The following is a 17208-nucleotide window of genomic DNA, read 5'->3' as shown; positions in this document are numbered from 1 at the left end:
TACCAGAAATGATTCGCTTAAGTAACAAGGTACCTCCTTGTATATCGTAGGTTAGTTTATTTTGAAACAACTGACTTCAAAACACGAAGCAATCAGCCTGCCGGCATGTAAGGGAAATCAGTAATAAATATCCCAATTCAATCTAATTGGGTCTATTCCAATCTTGTGCAGAGAAACCAGACCATAACGAGCATTCCGTAAGCGATGCGTATACAAATTACCATCTAGAGAATACTGATTTCGATACTGATAGGTAATGCCGATGCACCATTACGGCGAATTACGATTTATCGGGATCACTACTTGTTTATTTTGATTTCCGCTTAGAAAACGCATTCAAACAGGCGCGGGAAAGTTTTTGGAAGCATGAACTGAACGGTTTTCCATGCAAGGAAACTAATGTACAGGGGCGGCCTTTGGTGATGGCGAATCGGGCAACCGCCCGGGGCCTCGCGCTTGAACGGGCTCGCGCTTGCGGGGCTACTAGCCGACTTCTTTTTTTTTTTTTATAACGATAGGCAAGCGTTTGACCACGATCTCACCTGATGGTAAGTGATGATGCGGTCTACGGTGGAGCACGCTTACCTATGAGATACCTATTTACCCTAGCCTTGAAGAGACCCAGATTGTACTCATGCGGAAACACAGACTCGGGCAGGGCATTCCACTCCTTGGCAGTTCGCATAAGAAATGTTGAAGCAAAACGCTTCGTGCGTATTTGTGGAATACCTACCATGAAGCGGTGCCGGAGTGCCGATTGTCTGGTAGTCCGATGGTGAAATGGGGACGGAGGAATAAGGTTGTGCAGCTCCTCGGCACACTCTCCGAAATGTATCCTGTAAAAGATCGTTAGGCTGGCAACCTTGCGACGATGCTCGACTTCTTTTTTTCATCGATGGTAAAGGTTGAGTAGCAAGAGAATCAAGATCATATTGATTAATGTGCGCGAGCTTTCGACTGCCTCAACCCAACATTACTAATATCTAAGTTGGCTTATTATGGCGTATCTCCACCGTCCTGCAAATGGTTCCAATCATTTCTCACGGACCGTAAGCAATACACTGAAATAGAGGGGGATCAAGGCGAGGTGGTGAGATCAAAAACGCGCGTCATCGGCCGCGGCACACCCCAGGGATCAATTTTAAGTCCATTGCTTTTTATTTTGTATACTGCCGATTTAATCAAAAATCTTAAGTACTGCAACGCACACCTATATGCGGACGATACCCAAATCTATCACTCATTTTCGCCAAGCAACGTTGAGAATTCTGTGGATAAAATTAATGAAGACTTGGAAATAGTGGCGGACTGGTCGCGAAAAAACAATCTCGTTTTAAACCCAACTAAATCGCAGTTTCTAGTAGTGGGGAACAAATGGCAATGTTTAAAAATTAAGGAGCAATGTCCAAAAATTGCAATCGGAGCCGAAACAGTACCCCAAGTAGAGAAAGCACAGAATTTGGGTATAATAATGGATGGACAGCTTCGATACATAGAGCACGTTAACTTAAAAATTAGAAATGCCTTCTATCGGCTTAAAGTACTATACGGGATTCGTAAGTATCTTTCGATAAAAGTCAGAGAAATTCTGGTTGAATCTCTAATACTTTCCCAATTCAATTACGCGGACATAGTATATGGGCCGAGACTCCTGGTACAAACGAAAAAGTCCATACAGCGTGTACAAAATGCGTGTGTTCGATTCTGCTACGACGTCCCCAAACGAACGCATATCACGCCATTCTTAAACGAAAGAAAGCAGCTCAATATGGACAACAGGAGAAAACTGCATCTAGCCTGCGCGGTTCGGAAAGTATTGGAGTTTCAAAGACCTTGCTACCTGTTTGAAAAACTAAAATGGGTCAATGATACACGCAGCAAATCGCTAAGGAGATGCACGAAACTTGCGATACCTACGCACAAGACGGCATTCTTTAGAGGGAGCTTTAAATTTGCTGCTGCAAAGATCTGGAATGACCTGCCACCACCCATACGGGAACCGATGGGACTATTAAAATACAGGCGGTTAGTCAAAATGTATCTACTTGATATGCAGAGCAGATTTTTTTCTCCCTCCTGAAGGCACGAAATTTGGCAGTTGCATACATAACCCATAAATACAAAATACCACACCCACACAGACATACACACGCACACACGCACACACGCACACACACACACACACACACACACACATACACACACGCGCGCACATACAGGAGCACACATTTTTTTTATTTTTTTTTTCACTTATATATATTTTACTTTTGTTTTGATTTTATATTTGTAGAGCCTAGCAAAGCACAGAAATTTGTTAACCTGCGACCGACCGATCTCAAGGGTCCAGTCTGAAAACCAGCGCTAGGCCCTCTGCTTGGCATATGCTGAGATTGGAGCCCATTGCCCAATCATCAGGTATTAAATGTCGAAGTACCTATCTTTCTAATTAATTTGTATTTAGTATTTAAGGTTATTATATTGTACTTTGTTGATAAGGTTTTTTTTTGTGGCAATAAATATTTTCTTATTCTTATTCTTATTCTTAATGTTCAGGCTATGCTCCCCTGCAGCTTAGCATGAAGAAAACGCTTTTCGATCGGACGGTTGGGCCTTCGGCCGTTTGTCCGATTGCAAGCTCTCATAGCTCGACCTTTGGCCTCACGCGGAAGTCCTTCCGTCTTTCGTGGAGCTCGGCCTTAGACCTTGCGCTTTAAAACACTTGGCCATTGGTTTTTGTCTGTAACTCGGCCTTTGGCCACGCCTAAATGCGCTGCAGGAAAGTTATAGGTCTTACTGAAACAAGCCAAGCTTGGCTTTCGGTCTTGCTTACATTTGGCCACTGGTTCAATTCCACGTTATGCTCTTACGCAGCTTGATGTCAGACTCGCAGAAATCTCTACACATTCGGGACTGCCGGCCTTATCTTTGCGGAGCTTAGCTGTTGACCTCGCTCACTCTGCGAGTTCGATTCCAAGCTTTGCTTTCCCACAGCTCAGTTTTAATGTCCCGGATCTTCTCTCCTGGGTGGAGCTCGGATTTCTGCCTCGCTTCTTGCTTTAGTTGCTTTATAACACATAGGTACTTAGTTCACGACCGTGCTCCATTCTCTTGAAGGATCCTTTGGGCTTTTTGTTTAGTACTAAAAACAGGGGCCTCGCAAAGATTTTCCGCCCGGAGCCTCGCAGAGGCTAAGGCCGCCCCTGCTAATGTATTTATTTACCTACTTGTATTACAGTCCCTTATAAAGCTGCGAACAGTGCGTACCTTTAAGACTTGATTATTGTCAACTTTGGTTCAGTGTTTGAGGTACGCGTACTAAGCGTTTCTATATTTCGTACATATAACATCTTACACACCCTGTATACGTAAGAATTGCTACAGGTTTGGGTAATAAAGTTAGACGATCCTCCAAAAATTCTTGAAGTTAAATCTCGTGTAGGTGCACATATAAATTATGTTATTATTTGATGGTACATTCAAAATAAAAATGCGTTGGAGTAAAAGGTTCTCAATTGTAATAAAGTGTGCGTTCACACATAATTTAATATTATTTTTATGAACAACCCATTACCCACACCACAGGAAATATAGATAAAGATATTATAAAAAATATCAGTGTCTAATAAAGGCATGATGGGAACTGCAATTTATGTAAAAATATATCAGTCTGTTCATTTTTATGCAGATTGCATATGCGATGTGATGAAGATATTAAGCGTGATAACTTGAAGACAACCAATTATAATCTTCTTCTCAGCATATTTGCGCCCACTGCTGAACATTATGCCTCTGTCATGGATTTCCATGTTGTTGTGTATGCGGCAGTTCTATGCCAGGTCGGTTTTTGATATCGTCAGACCACCTGGCTCGTGGTTTTCCGTTACCTCGGCTTGCCAGTCGAGGTCTCCAGACCAGTACTCGCTGGTCCCATCGGTCATCATCTCTACGACATATATGGCCGGCTCATTCCATCGTTCCATCCATCGTTTTGCCTTCCAATAAAGTGGTTGCCTTTTCAGCAGTGCTCATCCACTTTGTTTTCTCCATATTCATTTTTAGACCAACTTGCATCGATTCCTGGCTTAGATCGTTTAGCATTTGTTCTAGGAGTTGCTCTTCAGCTGTCTCTGCGAGTATAGAACGATGTCGTCAGCAAAGCGTAGGTGGTTTAAGCACTTTCCATCTATTTTGATATCTATGTCGTCCCAGATATAATAAACTAACCTAATTATGGTTAATGGAAGCAAACAGAGTTTTTATTTTTAATGAGAGAGGCAAGAAAAAGAGGCAAGGCAAAGAGGTGGTGAAGTATATATGTATATTTAATGTCTTTTTTTCAAACGGGAAGATAATCGGGAAGCGTAACATATACCGACGTACGTCAGTAAAATGTTTGAATGAAGAAACAATAAACTCTGTTGAGCTTAAGCCAGAATACAGTTACCTAGATTTTGAAGTCTTTCCACTGTAATAATAAGATAAATTATACATCAGTCTAGGATCAACCGTGATATTATGCAGTCACCGAGATATCATGAAATACCAAGAGGTGTAAAGTCAAGGCGAAGCATGCGGTGAGGATGTCGCATTTCGCAATCATATCGTGATATGCCGGCGCGAGCGTGACAGACTATGGGGTTAGCTGGTCATATGTCTTGTGTATGCAAATGCAAGTTTAGGCTTATTGTGCCACAGTCATTCATTTTCTAAAACATAAATATCTTAATTTCGTTGACTTTTCCCCTCTGATCTGAGTAAGTTCTTAAATATGATGGAGGTTCAATTTAGATATCAATATTAACTGGTCGATTTCAATATCGTAGGCAAACTATGTAGGTAGAGTAAAAGCTTCAGACAGCGTGTCGAATCAACAACGGTTCAACAGACACAAAATTACATTTTTTACATTGCTTCTGACAGTTCTGACTAATTCAACATAAGACACGACGCTCGAAGTTTAGAGAAAATGCTCTAAACGCATAGGCTACCAAGTGACCTATTGCAATCACGAAACATTATTTGTCCGATGTTTCATTTGCCAAGTTTTCATTTTCCATGTTCAAGGTATAAAGTATTAAATACAAAACCTAAGTTGTGCTGTAGGTATAGTTTTATACAACGAGTAATATAATTTGCCTGGATCTCAGGTGTTCACCCTTCACCGAGTGCTCAAACCATTCATTACGCTCTTGGATTGTAATGGTACAATTTGAAATCAACACTAAGATTATTTCTTGCGGAATAACATCGTGTTTTGCTATTGACTCGAGTTCAGAATCATTTGTATCTTGAAAGTAGGTTACACAGAACAATTATGTAAGGAGAATGCGCTTTTAATTTAAAAATAACAACAAATGGGCTATAACTGCAAAAATCATCTTCCAGGCATCTTTCTGTTTTACACCAATATAAGGCGTAATTAAAGTGACAGAGATAGTTGTTCGAAATTTACGAACTTCGGTGTTCCTGGCAGGCCCTCAGGAAGCCAACAAAGACAATACTCGTTACCTGGTAGTAGTTTTAAGGGTGTAGGTATATTGAAGACCGGAGCATTAGCTACATTTGAATGATGACCTTACCGGAGTATATGAAGAAACCGTTCCGCTTCTAGTGTTTGAGTAATGTTCGGTGCACTGTTCTCGTTATAATTGGCGTTATTACTGACGTCGGCCAGCGAATCACCGCTGTCCGACTCCACTCGTAATTGTGCTTCAAACAATCGCACAAAGCAATATACATTTCGTAATCTCGTCTCATTGTTGTGTCAAAAACGACGTGTCTTATCGTTGACTACTGGAATAAGTTATATATTAATGGTTATACAAAAAGCAATACGTTATGCATAGACGTCATAATTGTTACAAGACGGGATAATAGCGGGTCAGTTCGACAGATGGTAATTAAGTGACTGGCTAACTAGAAATCTGAGTGTTTTCTAATAAATGTATCCTACTTAGACGGTTATAGTCTTGTTAAAATGTAACTAGTGAACAGAAAAAGTCAATGGGTGGTCGTACACAATACGTGAAAATGTTATGGCAAACATTTGCGTTCCCTAGTCAAGTAGTATCTGGCCGCTAAGAATTTAAACAGACAGACATGTAAGAAACTATTCATTATCTTTTCTTTGAGGAGTTTACTTAACAATCTTCTCGCGAAGATCGTATCGTAGACAATCGTTTCTGAGTAATCATCCATAACGTTTTCGTCGGAATTAATAAAGTTGGCAATCGGCATCAATTAGAGCATTCCCAGGCATCCCCGAACAAAGCCTACTGCATGTACCTTGCTTATCTAATATTAATCTTTACGCTATTGCAAATAAGTTGATAATACAGTGTTGCATTGCACACGTCAAGTTTACGTCAAGGTCCGGCGCCGGCGCATGCGGCGTGCCGGCGGAGTCATCGGCCGCCGCTGCCGGATTTAGCCGACGTCGAACGGAAATAGACGAATGTCCAGAAAGCATGCGCTTGTCCGCGTTTCAGCGAAATGTTTGGAACACCGGTCAATGGCGGTGTTAATCATGAGCGGGAGTAACTCGTGAATAACGATGACTCTAGCTGTAGTCAGACATTCTCAACTTACGACTATTGGAAGCCAGATTACTTGCATACCGTATAATTAACGTTTACAAATCGTAGATGGACAAGGGAATACCAGATATGCATTAGCATAGTGTTCTTATGACTGCGAATATTAAAAATATGGCAAGGTTATTTTCATATTTCGCAAAATAGAACATATTCCATTTCCATGCATTTCTAGAAACTCATTCTAGTCGAGAGTTCAATAAGGTACCTAATTCTAATTTGCTTGTCCACAGTCCGTATTACAATAGCAAGGCATGTAGGTACAATTAAATACGTCCATATAAAAAGCGAGGAAGATCATCATTCCTTTTTAATAAATTGCTGCCAAAAATGGACGTGATCCAAAGCTTTATGCAAATCCAGATCCCCGACCAGTTCAATTAAGTATCGCACAAAGGCTTCTTACACGGTTTTTTCAAATGCTCGTTCAACGTGACGAGACGTGAGAAATCGATTCCAAGGCTCAAACTTGACCGTGTTTTAACTGACACGGAACAAAAACCCAAACTAAGGAGGTTGATTGTGAACAAATTAAGGAAGCGTTACTAACATACCGCAGATGCTTCGCATAGAGAAACGTTTTTTTTTTATTCTGTCAGCATTGCTACAGACGAGCGTAATTACGCTGTCAATGAGAACGACATTTCTACAGAACACCTCTAAGGGTTCTTTGAAATACCGCAGAGAAATCCATTGCAAGAACCGTTATAATATAGGTTATGTCACCGCAAAAGGTAGAGCGGACGCGAGGCGGTACTACGGGTCTTGGATATGCCCAAGCGCAATTTTCCCCAGTACGTTTGCATCGGAAATACTCAATTTACTGTTAATCCGCGATGGCTGCGCCTTATTTACACTGGGGCTGGCGACTAATCCTATTACACTTGACATGATAGCTTGTGCTCAATACAGCCAATTGACCAGTCGGTGAGTTGACATGAAAACATTATTATAATGGTTTGGGATCGCCACCTGCTGATATGATTGGAAGTTTTGATAGCTTCGGATATGATTTGATCAGTTACGCGTGCGAGGGATGAGCAGTCACACTGATAAATCGAGATATTTTTTCCTTCACTCCACGCAAGTCGCATATAGTTCTAATTTGAATGAAAAATATTTCGACTTATCGGGTTTGACCACTCACCCCTGTTTGTCGTATTATTATTTATAAAATATAGAGAATAAGCATACAGAAATTACAGATTATAATAAACATGTCCCTATATGTATATGTCGGAGTACGATCGTAAGATCAGATCAGCAAGATCGTAACGTTTTTGAGTAATGTTTTGACGGTAGTCATATGAAACCAATAGTTCGTTAGGTTGCTTCAGATGCCCGAAGGGCAAATTGCCCACGTATAGGAACCCGTCAACTCAGGGAACGGGATAAATATTTTTACGATATGCCCAGGAATTTCACGATATGCCCGATCTTACGATAGGCCGCCAAAATGTATATAAATTAATATAATTAATTACGTTCTTCGATTCAGAACAATTACACACTATTATAAATTTCTTCAACATTTTATAATCAGAGTTTTATAGTCAAGCCAGAATTTATCGATAAAAACGTAAAGACAAGCTCACAAATCAGTTAAATAGAACCCCAATTTCTAATTCCCACAGCCGACGACCGGCACAAATTAGCGCAATTACCTTCTCGCATAGTCGCACAGTGCCAACATCAGCTACGTATCAACCGTAAGCTACAATTAACCAAGCTCTCCGTTTACTGTACCTATGGCAAATTAATGTTGACTCTATGGGAAATTAACGTCGAGTCTGAGAACGAAGTTTATGGGATATGTCAACCATTCGCTTGTAATTTGCGTTTAGATAATAAATTTGCAACATGCGACACGTGGGGTCTAGGTAGGTTAGAAACTGTGAAACATCGCGAGAAATGTTGTGGAAATGAAATAAATAATGTTGAACTGTCTTCAAACGATTTAATTTTACAATAATTAAGAGGAAAGAAGACGACCGTTTCACCATATAAACGTAGTTCCCAGTTACCTCTGCGGATATTAACATTATAGAAAGCATGCTTACACAGTTTGATTATAGTGACTATAGCTAATACATCAAACCATTAGCTAAACAAATTGCATACAGTTTTTTAATCCTCCTGCAAACTTATAATAATTAAAAACTCGAACAAAAATCAAAACAAGCTGTTGTAGATTTGCAACAAATATGTGTCAAAATATTTTCAATAATGTTAATATTCAGAGAGGAAAATAGGGACTACTTTTGTATGGTATGGAATGGCGGTTTCGGGGCGGGTAGTTTATGTGGATTTTGAGGCCTTTACAGCCATTCAAAAATTGCCATAGCGGACGGTATTTCACGTCCACACGGCGGGGTATTGGTAAAGTTTTCAACTAGCAATAATCGCACCTCGGATAAACCTCATTGGTTACGATATTGCCTCTGCGCAAAGTTAGTAAAATTAGCGAACGCAAGGCACCCCATAAAACTACGTCGAACAAACGATAGCGTGTTCTATCTCGATGCCGGCGCCATCTGTTGTAGAATTTTGCAACTACTACTGTACACGCATAAAAAGTAAACCAAGATGGTTCAAGTTCTCGCGGGAAGGAGTACATAGTTGCGTTGCGCATAATTAAAATACCTGTTTATATGAAGCTACGCTACGTTGTAAAAACATAAATGAAATCAGTAACGAAATCTCAGCAGTTACTAGAACGTTGGAATATTAAAGTAATTACTTGACGATGGGAACATTGGGAACTAACAGCTTGGTTGATCTCGGAAGATACCTGTGCAATGTCAGTTTTTATTTTATGACTTATGATAGGTGCAGTGAGATTGACTACTACTACTATTACGAGTACATGGATAAACTACTAGTGTAGTAGAATTGCGAGTATAAAAGTAATACTCGAGTTCAATGATTATGATATTTGTAATGGACTATGTATGTAAAGCAACATAGGTGTTTAAGATTTTTAGTCGTGGCGAGCCATGAGCCATGACTTCAGTCAATGGGTAAACGGGAATATACGGTATTATGAGTTATTGTACACGCGAACTTGTATTCACGAATACGAACGGGAATAAAAAGGCGAGAGATCAAAAGGCCGGGCACAAAACCCCATCGTATTTCCTCTATAAATGTTTTTTTATACTTGTTGCGGAATGCAGAGGTTGCTCAATGCTTCTCACTAAGTTTTATACGAAATAAGGATTTTGCGTTAATACTCGTAATTAATTTTTATTTTACAAGTTGTTGGTATTATCTGACTCAAGTAGACGGATTTCAACCTCTATTAGGACACATGTCGTAACTGAAAATACCGTCTCAAGGAGATGTCAAGCTTTCAAAGTAAAAATAGCAAATTCTCAAGTTCTCAAACATAAACCAACGAAGCGATGCAATGCAACATGCTTGCACGCAGAGACAGCTGACAGCCATAGCAAACTTGCGAAATGACACCACGGCGAATCGGCGAAGTAAGCTAACACATCATAAGGTCACCAATGTAACACCTATAACGCATGCTGTAACAGGTTAGATAAACAAAATGAAATAATGGTGCTGTGAAATCAGAAATCGAACACAATGAGATTCATGAACGCTCAATTGTTTGTTGTGAAGTAAATGTAGTGGTTTGCATTGCAATACAATGGTCGAATATGCAATGTACATCATATGGAAAGCAAGGTCAAGCATATTTCATTAAACATAAATAAATTTCTAAGTTAAATACTTGTTTGTTTTTATTATACATTTCCAACGTTGCCAGTTTGCCGAGATATTTCTAGACATTTGCATTTGTGCCAGTATTTTTGATCATGTTTTTACTTCTACTTTATTCATTTCAGAAAGAGCGTACTTTGACATAATTGGGAACTAGGGTATCGCAACTTCAGGACACGTTTTGACGAAATTACAAAGCCGCAAGTGTTTTAGATTACTAGATTGCTATGACTCATCAGAATTAAGGCGATGTTGTAATACTGCGGTAATTGAAGTACTCGTGTAAGAAAAACGAAGGCCGATGTTACTTACAGATATATTTAAAGACCTTCAACACAATAAATGACATCAATCTACACGCCTACCGGTTGTTTATACCTATTTACTACTTGCACAATATGCAAATAGCATGCACATTTTATTACAGACTATGGTTATAATATCTTTTTTTTGTCGATCAAATTTGTATGAAATATTTTTATGGATTTTTTACGAAATAATGTAAGAATTTATTTATTTATTTAATCTTTATTGCACAATACATGAAGGTACAAATGGCGGACTTAATGCCTTAAGGCATTCTATACCAGTCAAGCATTCTCATTATAAGACTTGTATTTTACGATGACGCGCAGATTTGTCTAATCTAACCTTTAATAACATGATATTACGAGTCAAGGCACGCGTTATCGTGAATGACACGATCTATAGCATTATATTAAAATTAGTTATACGTCAACGGGACAGAAAGCGATTGGAGGCCTTTGAAATGTGGTGTTGGCGGAGGATGCTAAGGATTAGCTGGACAGAAATGAAGACGAACGAAGAGGTACTGAGCATGGCAGGAGAGAAGAGATGCCTGTTAGACACAGTAGCTAACAGAAGGGGCAAGATGGTTGGCCACCTGATACGGCACGACAGATTCTTTTTAAACATCTTGGAGGGCAAGATTGAGGGTATAAGACGCAGAGGAAGGTTTTGTACTTGGTTGCAAATAAAAAAATTAAACTATATATTTAAAGCTTTGATATGATTAGAACCGATTTTGACAACTGCATACAAGATACTATTACATGCTTGTCAGTGTTCATTCAATAAATGATGTATGTTATATTTACCTGTTTAAAGTAAATGATTATGTATAACTCGTATACTTATTATTTGCTACTGTAGACTTTACTACTAACAGGCAAATGTTTGTGCATCTACTTGCAATACTATTTAACGTACCAGCGTCTAAAATCCTTATGACATTCAAGTCAATAAACCGTATAAAAATAAATATGACATGTCACCTTTACTAACGAACAGAATATGGTAATTATATAAACGTTGTAAGCAGTCAGGCACTCAGGTCTGCATGATTATCATATACAAACTCGCATCTCTAATGATAAACAAATAAAAGGTAGTTACAAAATGCGATGAGATTGAAAACCGCGGCGGATGAAACAATGATGGCCATTGGCCAGGACTTTCACGGTTCTCTCGCCGGTGAAACTGTAACTTTGCGAAATGCGCAATCAGCTACAATATTGCCACAACACACATTGCGTATGCAGTAGTACGAGTAACTGTAGACATGTTTATCTAAAATCATCATCTCTATATGGCTATATTACGTATTTTTGACTAGGACATTGAAAAGCTTGATTATATCAATATTGTATACAATACTTTTTCTACGGGTCATCTAAAATAACACTTTTTTTTAAACTATAAAACCTAAATAATTAATGAAAAGTGGTAAGTATCTCAGTAAACAAAAATGTAGTACAAATTGTGCAACGAGGGGGGTAAGTGAAATTTTGGAAGCGAGGGTGGTAATTCGCGACAGCCGGAGGCTGGAGGGAATTAAAGACCCGAGGTTGCAATATTCTTACCCCCGGAGTTACACACAATTTTCTCTATCACATTTGCGAAGAAAAAACTAAATTTTAAGCGAAATAATTCTTAAATACGGTGACATTTAAAACATTCGTCCGCAATATTGTCATTCTTTGTCAGGTTAGGCACCGAAGGCACCTATTCGGCATTCAGCCACGATTGAAAATTATGTAAAAATATTTTAAACTGCTATTAAATTAAATTAATCAAATGAAATATTATTAAACATAAACCAACATATTAAATTATTAACGGCAGTATTTTTAAAGTAAAACTCATTTACACGACGTAGTTTCTACGAATTCGTGGCATAATAAAAAAAAGTTATAACTCCCTAGGGAACAATATAGGCCTTTGTCCTTCAGTACACCTGCTTGAAATAAGATCTTTTTCAAGCAAGTGTGATGAAAAATACATAAATGCGCGACTCCGCGCGACCCCGCGCCCGTTTAGTATTTTCTATGGGAGCGCGGCGGCACGTCATTAGTTTTTTTTTTATAGTTATTATTTAGCATATCGAATTTCGAAATAAATCTTATAGTTGAGCTGGGAGCCCATACATGAAAAGTCCGCAATTATAATTTGGTATACGAAATCTTAATTCAACCATTACAGTCGACGAGTAAAAAAATATTTTATTGGATGGTCGAAGAGTACACGGTTCGTACCTCGTATTACGTAAACAATTAAACAATAAACATGTTATTTCGCATGTCCTATTTGAAAACTTCTAAATTGTATGCTTCTAGCATATAAATGCCGCCTCTTGGACATTTTCAATTATTTGGGTATTCATTTATTGTAGACTATATTCAAATCAAAACGACTACATAAAAAGGGCAGTACAGCGTGTACCTAGTCTTGTAACCGTGATACCACGATTAGGTAAGTAATAGGACCTCTAGTCTTATTAACTAAAACTACATAATTGTTACCTTATTTCCCCTATTTTTGTTACGTAGCGGTGAAAAGCACAATTACGGAACTAGTTTAGTTAATATTTCGAAATTGAAACTCTATAGTACGAATAAGTTACTACATTTTTAAGTACCTAAGTTTCTAGTTTAAAAATAAGAAAATAATCATTTTGGATAAGTAACAACATTTTTAATAATTATTTAACACGTTCGCTGCGATAAGGGGTCTAAATACCTCCTTCATGTACTCCCGGGCTGTGCGAGAGAAAATATTGTGGTGGGTGGTGCTCTGGAGCAGAGCTCGTAGCTTGTAAATAGTTTTATAGGTACAAAAGAGATGGCTATAATTATGGTTCCATTTTTATTCAAAAGTAGATTTTTTTAAACCTTAAAACACGTAACAGGCTTCTCATCGCACTGAGAGTGAAAAGTGAGCATTCAGTGCAGAATCTGCACTGAATGCTGAATGCACTGCAGATAAGAGGTCCAAAGACCCCCCCACCCCCTAATGCACCAGTTTGTGAACAGAAGGCGTACTTATCCCTATAAGGAATATCTATTTAGTTGATCAGTAATGAAAAATAGTAATTACCTACCCTAGTGTCTACAGTCAGAGAGTTGTATTAGTATATGTACATATGTATATCGATTATGTAGATAAATCATGGGTCGTGTAAATAAAAGATGTAGGATAATGTTACAATAAGCACAAACCCCGAAAGAAGTGGAAGACAAAACTGTACCTAGATTTTTTAAATATATTGATAACATCGCCTTTTTCTTAGGAACATCACTAAGTAGTAGCTAAAAGTGTTCCTTGAATTCAGTGCTGTAAGAGGTTTAAATGCCTCCTATTATATGCTGCTAGTTGTCATATTTTGATATCAGAACTGCGGGCGAAGCCAACATATGAATGTTTTTATACATGTATCATGTCAAAATTTGTAAATTTTGCAGACTAATGCATTAGAAATATCTGGTTCCTTGGGTGGTCTTACAGCACTAGTTGAAAGTATGCAACATTTTGAACCGCGGTGAACGTGTTAATATATTTGGAAACAGATTTTTTATACAAAGGCATATCAATTTATATAAAAGTAAAAATCATCCGTTAAGGAAACGTTAATTTTAGTGGAAAAAAATTATTGTATATTTAAAAAAATACATATTATATCTGTGGACTGTGTCGAAGTCAATTCCGCTGCAAATCATAGTAATGACCGCGCGTATCACGTCGTATCATACGCAGCCAATCTGCAATATATGAGTTTCGATTCGCGTTTGATTTACAACTTTTACAAGCTTTGCATTCGCTTTTGTGTTTCTATTAAACTACTCGTCTTGCCACAGAGGCTGTTTTGATGTCTAGATGAGATTTGTACGGATGTAAATTGCATATCGTAGAAACCAATTCATTAGAGGTCACCCGCTCATGTCAGGTTGTAAGTAATGGTTAACGCTTTAATATCATTTTATGACTAGGCTTTTGATATATTGTTTGTATAGTGATAGCATAGAAAAAATATTTATATGGTTTAATCAAGAATACCTATTTCATTATTTATTAACTTCTAAAAATACATCTGGTACCGAATTTTAAATTAAGTAGCTGATTTATTTACTACTACGATAATTAGAATTTATCAGCTGATGAAATGAATGTGATGTAATCTTTTAAGAACAAAATGCCCATAATAAACAAGTTATTACTGTTACTGCACTTGAATGACTGTTTGTAAAAGTCGCAAACATAGCGAACGCATTCAGTATTTTCTTTTCTGAATGCTATGATATGTGTTAGGTTGGGGTTGCTACACGCCAATGTAAAAGGGCACACATATGTCAATTACCCATATACACTTACGGCCTTTTAACCTAAATTGATAGTAGTCGTGGAACACGTGTTTATGGGAGGCGCAGGCGCAGCTGCGGTGCACGAGGGGCCGTATTATGAAATAGCCATATGCTTCGTGAAGTTACTTAAATAATGTAATAAAATAAGAAGGAAGCTTTAAAAGGATGCGATGCGTTATAAAGTAACAAGAATCATAAATCCTCATCATCGTAGCGATTTCTCGGTTAGGTAAACTTTGATCCAGAATTTTAGCACATATAAACACGGCGAAGTTAATATAAAGGCACTGAACGTAATCTTCATGCAAATCTCCAAGCCATTGAGAAACTACAAAAGTCTAAGATATACGAAAGTTGTGCAGCAAAATCAAAGTGAAAGATTTCTCATGCATTATAATCACAGATTGATTCTAATGTTAAAAGCCGCAGGCGACGAGCTGCAATCATTCAAATCGTATACCCTTAAAGGGTGTGTTGCACTCATCAACTCTAAATTTAAACGAGAAGACGTCATGAACACGAACAAGCAACTTATTTTATTGACAATTTATCTGATGCCATATTTTTGATACATTCAGCTATTTTAAAAACTATTGTGATTCTTATTGACATAAATACAGTATTTGTATGCGAGTTATTTACCTATATGTATTCCGATAAATCACACCCGGGAGCAATAACCCGTCGATCTGATAAAGATTATGGCACTAAAGCCTTCGCAGGCTTCGCTTTGAATAATTACGCTATACGTGACGTACAGTTGATAATGTTTTAAGTACCATTAGGTCAAATTCACGAAAGGCTTTCTGGCTCTGAACGATGCACAGGCCCGTTGTTATAAATCTACCACGGCCAATAATAATAGTAACAGTAGAGAAATATTTACTGCAGATATTATTAATTGGTGAACAACAGTGGTCCAAATTGGCCTCGATATGCAACTGGTAATAAAAGACATTATAGCTTAGAGAATGCTGATTCATTATACAAAGTGTATTTTTGATACGACAGCATAATCAAAGAGTATTTAGGATTTAATGAACACACTTTCATAGGTTTCATAAATATGGACGGCTACTATTGAGAACATGAGTTATATGTTGAACTGGAACGGAATTCCAGTTGCATGGTAACTGTTAAATAAAAATTAACCATCCTTAACAAGTAGGAAAAAAATATCAGCAACTTGAAATGCAAAATGAAATCAATGCAAATTAACAACATTATTTCAATGTCCATTGGCATTTAAAGCTAATAAGACTTATGTGGTGCGATATTTAGCGTTATTAATACCAAATTTTGTAAAATATTCCGAATCCATACTCAATACCGGGATTGATGAATAGTTTCGGTATTAATACCGGTACTCCGAAAGGTCCAGTATTTGGAAGCCCTAGTCACAACTATCACAAGTGATCATGATGTACGAAATACATTGCCGCTCGAAAAATTAGAAAAAAAAGTATGCTCCGGTAGTTAGGTAAGACTAAATTTAAAAAAAAAACCAGAATTGTTCTAAAACCTACGTCTAGTTTATGTTTGCGGTTATACCAAAAATACACACTGCATATGTAAATACAAAGTCAAACCTCATTTCTAGTGATGCTATTTTTGCTAAATGGCATAGTGCGGAAACACCAAACAGTTACCTGTAACAAATAAAAATATAATTTATTATACCGTCAACGTTTTATAAACAGAGTATAGTAAAGCACACATAAATAATATTTGTTTTAAACTCCACAACAAGCTACTTGAGTTCAAGGACCCGGAATTATAAGTACAAATGATGCTTGAAATTGTAAAAGATCCATAACTCTTGCTGTTAAAAGAAAAATGAATAATACCAAACCATACAGGTAATGGATGCAGAATGTTTTGTAGGCTCAGTATACCTTTACCAATAACAATGAAGCCCAGTAACATTGGAAATTGGAATTCAATAGTTCAAACGTAAGCCAAAACAAGAATGTTGCGTATAAAGTATCAAGAACCTTGTATTGAGAAACGGGAGATTATATTGTTAGTTTTCATATTCGTGTTAACAGACGCCCTTGAGTTTCAACACATGGCCATTGATTTAAAATATTGTACGGAAATGTTTCCATTGTACGGTCAACACAAAGTAAATTTAACGTACCTATTGCAAATTTAGAGAGCTTTTAAAACAACAATAGGCATGTGCTTAGTGTAATTATTGTGTATTACACAATGGCAAATTCTGG

At 37.7% G+C, this 17208-nt stretch overlaps 1 protein-coding gene and 1 non-coding gene across 5 annotated transcripts in view; both read right to left on the bottom strand.

The window, feature by feature from the left end:
- LOC133534241 (klarsicht protein) overlaps positions 1–17208 on the bottom strand; it is a 348033-nt gene that overhangs the window by 58557 nt on the left and 272268 nt on the right. The gene's annotated exons all lie outside the window — the stretch shown is intronic.
- LOC133515661 (U4 spliceosomal RNA) lies at positions 8908–9046 on the bottom strand. Its single transcript, XR_009799060.1, has one exon. It is a non-coding gene; the product is annotated as a U4 spliceosomal RNA (small nuclear RNA).

This window comes from Cydia pomonella, chromosome 2 (assembly GCF_033807575.1).
Source record: "Cydia pomonella isolate Wapato2018A chromosome 2, ilCydPomo1, whole genome shotgun sequence".
Taxonomy (NCBI): domain Eukaryota; kingdom Metazoa; phylum Arthropoda; class Insecta; order Lepidoptera; family Tortricidae; genus Cydia; species Cydia pomonella.
This window is presented reverse-complemented; position numbering and strand designations above follow the sequence as displayed.